Source organism: Eptatretus burgeri, unplaced genomic scaffold (assembly GCF_056783735.1).
Source record: "Eptatretus burgeri isolate ZD-2024b unplaced genomic scaffold, Ebu_testis_v1 Ebu_testis_scaffold_46, whole genome shotgun sequence".
In the NCBI taxonomy this organism is placed as follows: domain Eukaryota; kingdom Metazoa; phylum Chordata; class Myxini; order Myxiniformes; family Myxinidae; genus Eptatretus; species Eptatretus burgeri.
In genome coordinates this window covers 65,001-73,997 of record NW_028221996.1, presented here as the reverse complement: position 1 = coordinate 73,997, position 8,997 = coordinate 65,001, and the positions used below count along the sequence as shown (strand labels likewise).

At 37.1% G+C, this 8,997-nt stretch overlaps 1 long non-coding RNA gene across 1 annotated transcript in view; it reads right to left on the bottom strand.

Moving 5' to 3' along the window:
* Nucleotides 1-8,761: 8,761 nt before the first annotated feature.
* Nucleotides 8,762-8,997, bottom strand: part of LOC147007701 (uncharacterized) — an 815-nt gene continuing 579 nt past the window's right edge. The window contains exon 3 of the long non-coding RNA XR_015053966.1: nucleotides 8,762-8,886. This is a non-coding gene — a long non-coding RNA (uncharacterized LOC147007701). The remainder of the gene's footprint in view (nucleotides 8,887-8,997) is intronic.

Genomic DNA, 8,997 nt, shown 5'->3' with positions numbered 1-8,997 from the left:
CTGCTATGAAGAAGATGAAAAGTGGAAAGGCGGTTGGCCCAGATGGAATACCAGTGGAGGCATGGAAGTGCTTAGGAGAGATGGCAGTGGGGTTGTTAACCAGATTGTTTAATAAAGTCTTGGAAAGTGAGAGGATGCCGGAGGAGTGGAGATTAAGTGTACTGATTCCGATTTTCAAGAATAAGGGTGATGTGCAGAGCTGTGGAAATTACAGAGGGATAAAGTTGTTAAGCCACACCATGAAGTTGTGGGAAAGAGTAGTGGAAGCTCGGTTGAGAGGAGAGGTGACGATCTGTGAGCAGCAATATGGGTTTATGCCAGGAAAGAGCACCACTGATGCGATGTTTGCTTTGAGAATGTCGATGGAGAAGTATAGGGAAGGCCAGAAAGAGTTACATTGTGTGTTTGTGGATTTAGAGAAAGCTTATGATAGGGTGCCAAGAGAGGAGTTGTGGCATTGTATGAGGAAGTCGGGAGTGGTGGAGAAGTATGTGAGGATCGTGCAGGATATGTATGAGGACAGTGTGACAGCGGTGAGGTGTGCGGTAGGAATGACGGACCGGTTTAAGGTTAAAGTGGGATTGCACGAAGGATCGACTCTGAGCCCTTTCCTGTTTGCAATGGTGATGGACAGGTTGACGGACGAGATCAGACTGGAGTCTCCATGGACCATGATGTTCGCGGATGACATCATGATCTGTAGGGAGAGTAGGGAGCAGGCTGAATCGAGCCTTGAGAGGTGGAGGTACGCACTGGAGAGAAGGGGAATGTTAGTCAGTAGGAGAAAGACGGAGTACATGTGCGTAAATGAGAGGGAGGGTGGTGGTATGGTGCGGTTGCAAGGAGTTGAGGTGGGGAAGGTGGATTGGTTTAAATACTTGGGATCAACTGTCCAAAGTAACGGAGAGTGTGGGAGAGAAGTGAAAAAGAGAGTGCAGGCAGGATGGAGTGGGTGGAGAAGAGTTGCAGGAGTGATTTGTGACAGAAGGGTAGCTGCAAGAGTGAAGGGGAAAGTATACAAGACGGTAGTGAGACCAGCTATGTTGTATGGTTTGGAGGGGGTGGCGCTAACAAAAGACAGGAAGCAGAGCTGGAGGTGGCAGAGTTAAAGATGCTGCGATTCTCGTTGGGAGTGACGAGGATGGATAGGATAAGAAATGAGTGTATTAGAGGGACAGCGCAGGTAGGACGGTTTGGAGACAAAGTGAGAGAGGCGAGATTGCGATGGTTTGGACATGTGCACAGGAGGGAAACGGAGTATATCGGGAGAAGGATGTTGAAGATGGAGCCGCCAGGCAGGAGGAGAAGAGGAAGGCCAAAGAAGAGGTTCATGGATGCGGTGAGGGCGGACATGCGGGTGGTTGGAGTGTCAATGGAAGATGTGGAGGATAGAGCAAAATGGAGACAGTTGGTCCGCTGTGGCGACCCCTAGCGGGAGCAAGCCGAAAGAGGAAGAAGAGAAGAGTATATATTGATCTGCTGAACACTCTAAATTATAAGGTTATTCTTTCTGGTAAAAGTAGGAAGAATGAGAAGGAGAAACACATTATTCAGGCTTTAAGTATCCTTGGTTCAGGTGTTAGTTTTCTTCCAAATGACCCATCGCAATTAGTTAATAGACTGTTATTGTTGTTAGGCAGTAAGAAGGCTGGAAATAACAATTGTTTTAATGAAGCATCAGCCATTTTAGACCAGTTGATGAACATGAAAATAATTAATAAATATCAATATAAAGACATTTTATCTCATATTAAATAAGATGAGAAGCACAATCCTTAGTTTCAATTTCACAACAAGCGACCACACATCTTCATTCCCATACCCACTACAACTTGACACAACAAAAGAATATGAGGCATCTTTATTGTCCATGGAAACTTATAATACCTTATTTAATATAACCGAGAAAAATGACAAGTTTAGTTATAATCCGGGAAGTGGATACAAAACGATAACAGTCTCACCCGGAGCATATGAGATTTCTCAAATATCTTCCGAAATTGCTCGTCTTATGAAAGAACAGGGTGATGAACCAAAAAATATTGTTATAAACATTCAAAAACATACTTCAAAATCAACGATTAAAGTTAAACATAACTACAAGGTTGATTTCACAATTGATAATTCATTTAGAGAGTTATTGGGTTTCTCCTCAAAAAAGATTGAAACTAATGGGACGTTTTACAGTGATAATGTCATTCAAATATCCTCAGGAATAAATTCGGGGTTAATTCACTGTGATTTGATTGATGGTGCTTATAATGATGGGAAAAAAACAAATACAATATTTTCATTCAGTGCATACTCAACCCCAATTGGTTATAAATTCAATATGGAACCCAAAAATTTGGTTTATCTACCTGTGTCAGGAAAAACCATACACAGAGTAAATTTTAGGATAACCGACCAAGATAATCGTGTGATTTCTTTTAATGGAGAAGTTATATCCATCAGAATTCACCTACGTGAAGTTTTCCAATAAATAAATACGATGGTTATTGTGAGGAAACACGAGTTGGGAAAATATAAAATAATTACAGGGGATGGGATGTTCCTTTCCCCATACTACAAGGGTGAAGGTATGTATCTTGGTAGAGGATACTATAAACCTAAGAGACAAAGGGGTGTTGGACATCAATTTAGAGGAGATGGGATAATTGATACTCTCATGGGTATTGGTTCAACTATTCTTAAACATAAAGATCTAATTGGTTCAACTGCTTCTGCTGTGGGAAATGTAGCAGGTGCCGTAAAGAGTATAAAAGATGCTCAGAAGGAATCTCATAAATTACAAGCAATAAAAGAAATTAAGAAAGGCAAAACTCAGTTGTCCCCCAAGAACGACAGAAAATAATTCAAATACTTGGATCAGGGTTTCAAAAGTTTTAACATCTTTTTTCCTAAATAAATACAAGTATGGAAGCAATTGATAGTATCTATGATTTGGATGATACTATTATCATCTCAAACTCCACTAAAAAAGAAGATTACTTCAAGGTAAATGCAATAACTGGAACAGACTGGAATACGAATGGTACAAAAAGTTTTGAAATAAATAATCAACAAACCTATTTGAATCTCTCCGAAAGTTTCTTGTTGTGTAAATTTAAATTCACTAAAGCTGGGAATAATACAAACGCTACACTTGTAAATGATTTCTTCTGGAAAATGTTTGATAGTGTGCGTTTGTATATTGGGACACAAGAAGTTGAAGCGGTTGATTATGTCTCTGCTGTATCTGAAATGATAAAATTTACACTCTATACATTCAGTGATAGAATGGGAAAGGGGTCTGCCGAAGGTTTTATTCCTGATATGTCAACGGGAACAAACACAGACCCTGGATATACTCAAAGGAAAGGAATGTATAATGATGATACAAAAGCAGAAAATAGTTTTACTGTGGCAGTTCCTCTTAAAGGTATATTTGGATTTTGTGATCATGATAAAGTTCTGTATGGTCTTAAAATTAGATTTCAACGACAAAGGAATGATAATGAAAATCGATTGCTTTTTGGTGTTGGTAGTGCTTTTGGTGAACAGAATAAATTTGTAATTGAGGAGATGAGTTGGTATATCAGTGAATATACTCCTAATCTTAAAACAGAAGAGATGTTGAATCGAAGACATAACTCAAAGAAACCACTCAGTGTATCATACCTCAAAAGAAGATGTCAACACGTTAAACTCAATCAAACTACTTACACGTGGAATTTGGGTGTTCTGGAAGGAAAGCCACGATATCTGTGGATCATTTTTAAAAATAATGCATTGAGTGATAATGCTAAGGTGAAACAACTTCGCGTTTCTCTAGATGGAACATTTTACCCACGAGATAGATTGGAAATTAATTGGGAAAAAAATGATTTTGCTGAAGCATACAAGTCTTACCAAAAGGTGTGTGAAAGTAATGGAAATAAAGAACCTATTTTGGATATGACAGCTTTTAAAAGTTTGTATACAATCTATGCGTTTGACCTGAGCGCTCAAAAGGAAACTATAAAGTCTAATCGTGTGGATACTTCCCTATACATTGAAAGAGGAGAGAGTGAAGAAGTTGATACATATTGTTTGCTTTTGGAAGAAACAGAATTGCAGATTAATACAGATAATGGTGTGATGATTAGTCTCACATAATTTTTTGTTAAATAAATGAGTGGCAAAGTACCAACTGGGGTATATGTTAATCAAATCAATCTTCATAAACTATCATCTTGTGTTCAAAATCAAAAGCCTTGTACGATTAACGTTAATACAATTCAGAGAAAAGGAGCAGTAAGAATTGATGTTTTTCTCACAAGAGAACAGGTTAAAATCTTGAATGACACTGGCTCACTTAAAATTAAAATGACAAAACCAATGTTGAAAAAATATTCAATAAGAGAGACGAGTGGAGGATTTCTCCCATTTCTAATTCCTTTATTTGCTGGTTTCAGTGCGGTTGGAGCATTGACGGGTGGTATTTCAACAGCGGTGAAAACTGCCAACGAAAGGAAGGCTCAACTCCAGGCTCAAAAAGAATTGGAAAGACATAACAAAGAGTTGGAGAAACAAATTAGTGGAAGTGGTGTAATTGTATATTTTGCTGAAAAACTTGAAGGTCTGCCTGATAAAGCGAGATTGTTAGTTGGAGATATGCTTTCTTCTATAGCACAAGCAGGTGTAAAATTAACGAAAAGAGGTAATGGATTATATCTTTCTAATAAATAAATGAGCATTGATGAGTGGTTGAAAGAATTTGGAAAGAATACAACATCAAATTTACAACTTGTCAAATATTGTAAGAAATTAAAAATTCATAATGTGGTTATTTGTATGAGAGATGAATTAACAAATGTGCCAAAACATACAAAGAATATTATTATGAACTTAGAAGATAATAATGGGAACGGTTCTCATTGGGTTTGTATTTTTAATAGTCAAGACAAATATTATTTTGATAGTTTTGGTCTTCCGCCACCTGTTGAAGTCATAAAATTCTTACAGAATGGTGTTTATCAAACATTTCAAGTCCAAGAATTAAATTCCAAGTGTTGTGGTCAATTATGCCTATATGTGTTATTTCAACTCAACAAAAATAAAAAAATTTATGATATTATTTTTAATCTAATATAAATGACTTATGTTGGTAAAAATGGTTCTATCTTTGGTGTATCTCAAGAACTGGATATTGATTTTTCAAATTATTACACAAAGGCACAGGCTGAACGACATAAATATAATATAACCAAAAATATTAACATGAAAAATGCTTATAAATTAAAAAATTATCCAACCCCAACTGAAGCGAATGACTTGGTGAGATTAAGTGATTTATCACAATATATATACTTAAATAAAACGGCTGTGTATTCCAAAGATACAGAAGTGTTGATATTATCTCCAGGTCATACAGAATTCACAGTTCGAATTAAAATAAATTTTTATAAAGAAGGGCGTATCGTTTGTTTGAGAATAGAACAATGGGGGTATGATATGAATGATTTAGGGTATAATTGGTCATTTAAAATTAACCTCGAAGACCTGGAACAATTAAATCAGTCTCGTAAGGAAGAATATTATCCACTTGGTATCGAGAATGAGTTTTGTGGGGCTACGATTAGTAAACAACAAATAAAAGAATTTAATAAGGGTAAATATAATAATGGTTTTGCCCTTGTTTATCTCATGAAAACAGAAAAAACAGGATTATATATAATAAGTAAGGAAATACAAAATGATTTAACTATGGGAAGATGGGGAGGTGTTTCGTGCCATAATATTATTCTAACATATATTTCTAATACATAAATGACAGCAAGAAGGCTTCAAGAAAATTATCATTTCTGTGTTCAAGCATACCTTCAAGAAAAGGGTATTCGGTATTTTAATAAATATGTTCTACAACATAAGAATGAGGTATTTTCAATAAAAGATTGGCATTATGCTGATGTTGATAAACCGACAACTTTAGATTTAATTAGAATGTTAAATAATGAAAAAATTATAAAGTTAAGAAAAGGTAAGGCTCTTTTAGAAATTCAAAAGAAATTTTATTGGTTTCCTGTTGTAAAAAATTATTTTGGATACAGGAATAACAAGAAATCCTGATGAATATATGTATAATATTCTATGGGGTGTAAGCGATTCAAGGATAGTAAGGGATGAGGAAGGAGTTGAAGAAGAGAGGGAAGAGGAGGAAAAGGAGAAGAGAGAGAAGGAGGAGAGGGAGAAGAAAGAGATGGAGGAAAGAGAGAAGAGAGAGAGGGATGAAAGGGAGAAGAGAGAGAGGGAGGAAAGAGAGAAGAGAGAGAGGGAGGAGAGGGAGGAAAGAGAGTGGATGAATAAATATCAAAATATGAAAACCAGTGAGATTCAAAAAGAATAGGGGTATTACAGAAAATAACTCAACCCACCGAGGAGGAAAACAAAGAATTGATAAGTCTATTTACAATACTTTCGACAAGACTATTGACATCGAGAAGACATGTATTTTAATTCAAGTTTTTCATTTTTTTTTTCTTAAATAAATGGGGAGAGAGTGAAGGCATTTCTAAGGATTCTTTATGTTTTAAAAATTAAGATTCAAATGTGCATTTTGGAAACTAAAAAGGTTTTTGCACTCTGCAGGAATTTTTCTCATAAATAAATGAGTTATTGTCTCAAATGTAAAAAGAAAACTAATACTAAAAATATTTCATATATTAAAAGTAAAAATAACAGGGTTATACAAAAAGGTATATGTTCGGTGTGTGGTTCAAAAAAAAATCAATTTATCTCCCAACACAAACGAGGAGGAGATATGCAAAAGTTTTTATCAGGAAGTAAATTTACAACTACTGGAATACCAGGGGAATTACATCTTCCAGGGTATTCTTTCTGTGGTCCAGGCACAAACTTGGATAAAAGATTAGATGAGGCAGACAATCCTAAATCCTGGAGTAAGCCTATCAATAGAGTTGATGAAGTGTGCATGAGACACGACATTGATTATGGGAATACCACAACGTTGGAAGAAAAGCATGAAGCCGATAGAGAAATGTTGTATAATTTGTCTCTGATACAAAATCCAACCTTGAGAGAAAAAGTTGATCGGTTCATTGTGAAGAAGATGATCAGTGCTAAATTGAAACTTGGACTTGGAAATTCAAAAAACTTGTAAGCTCTAATGATGTCATTAAGATTGAAGAGCAATTAGCTGATGAATTACATAAACCAATATTCACAAAGTTTCAGAGAAGGAAAGTTTATTCCAAGGAAGTAGATTATATCTGGTCTGCTGATTTGATTGAACTCAATAATGATAAGGGGTACAAGTATGCTTTAACCGTTATTGATTTGAGGAGTAGATATGTGTGGGTTGTCCCTTTAAAAAACAAAACAGGTAATACTCTTATGTTAGCTTTTCAACAGATATTTAATAAAAGTAAGAGAAAACCTAAAAAATTGTGGACTGATGAGGGTAGAGAGTTTTATAACAAGACATTTATGAATTTTCTAAAAAATAACAGTATTACATTATACAGTACCTTTAATGAAGGGAAGGCAGTTGTTGTTGAACGTTTTAATCGTACCTTAAAAGAGAGACTATATAAAAAATTCACACAACTCGGTTCACAACAATGGTCATCTTTTATTCAGGATATTGTGGATAAGTATAATGACACGATTCACACGGCAACAAATATGAAACCATCAGAAACATTTACAAAATTAAAATATGAAAAAGAGATTAATGTCAGAAAACCGAAGTTCAAAGTTGGTGATATCGTAAGAATATATAGGTGGAAATCTCATTTTGAAAAAGGTTATACGAAAAGATGGACCAACGAGCTTTTTAAAATTGTTGATGTAATAGATACGGTTCCTTGGACTTATAAGATATATGATTTGGAAGGGGAAGAGATTTTAGGTTCATTTTATTCACAGGAATTACAAAAGACAAAGATAAATTGAAATTTTTTGACTCCGCCCCTTTTTGGCCCCGCCCCGCCCACACAAACCGAAGCCCCGCCCACACAAACCCCACACAAACCCCACACAAGCTCCACACAACCTCCACACAAAAACTCCACACAAGCTCCACACACACAAACCCCACACAAGCTCCACCCATATTCATCATATTCACATAATTAGTGATTAGTTAATTAGTTCCCCACACACACAACATGTTTATTTAATTAAAAAATTATCCACCCATCCACACAAGCTCCACTCATCCACCCATCCCCCCATCTCTCCACCCATCCATTTATCCACACAAACCTCATCCACATAAGCCTCATCCACATTCACCCCTCCCACACAAGCTCCACCCACATAAACCCCTGCCCATATAAACCCTGCCCACATAAACCGCTCCCACATAAGCCCTGCCTACACAAGCTCCACATAAAAACTCCACTCACATAAACCCCTCCCACACAAGCTCCACCCACATAAACCCCCGCCCACACAAGCCCCACCCACACAAGCCCCACCCACACACACACCCCCGCCCACACAAGCCCCTCCCACACACACCCCCACCCACACAAGCCCCCACCGAAGCCCCGCCCACACAAGCCCCGCCCACACAAGCCCCACCCCCCCCTCATCCCCCCTGTGCGCCCCCACCTTTGACCCACCACCTCCCTCATCCCACCCCCACCCTTCCCCACACACACACATGGGGAGGGAGGGATGGGATGAGGGGGGTGATGGGTCATTGGGGAGCGCACCTACCCCCCTCCCCCTTTACATCTCTTTTATTCTTTTCTTGTAATTCAGAATCAAGTAATTGTAAACAAAACAAATATAATTTATTAATATTGAAAATATTAAATATTCATTTGCGAGAATGTACAATCTTTCCCAGCAATCTTCTTCAGATGTCTTGTGATTTCGAAACTCAGACACCATATTCTGTTTTGAAACAAAAAGTGGATAATAATTAGGTTCTATAAAGATAATTACATGGTAATATGAATAAGCCTCGTTGACCACTGAATTAACACACCAGGAGCCTGTCATCCT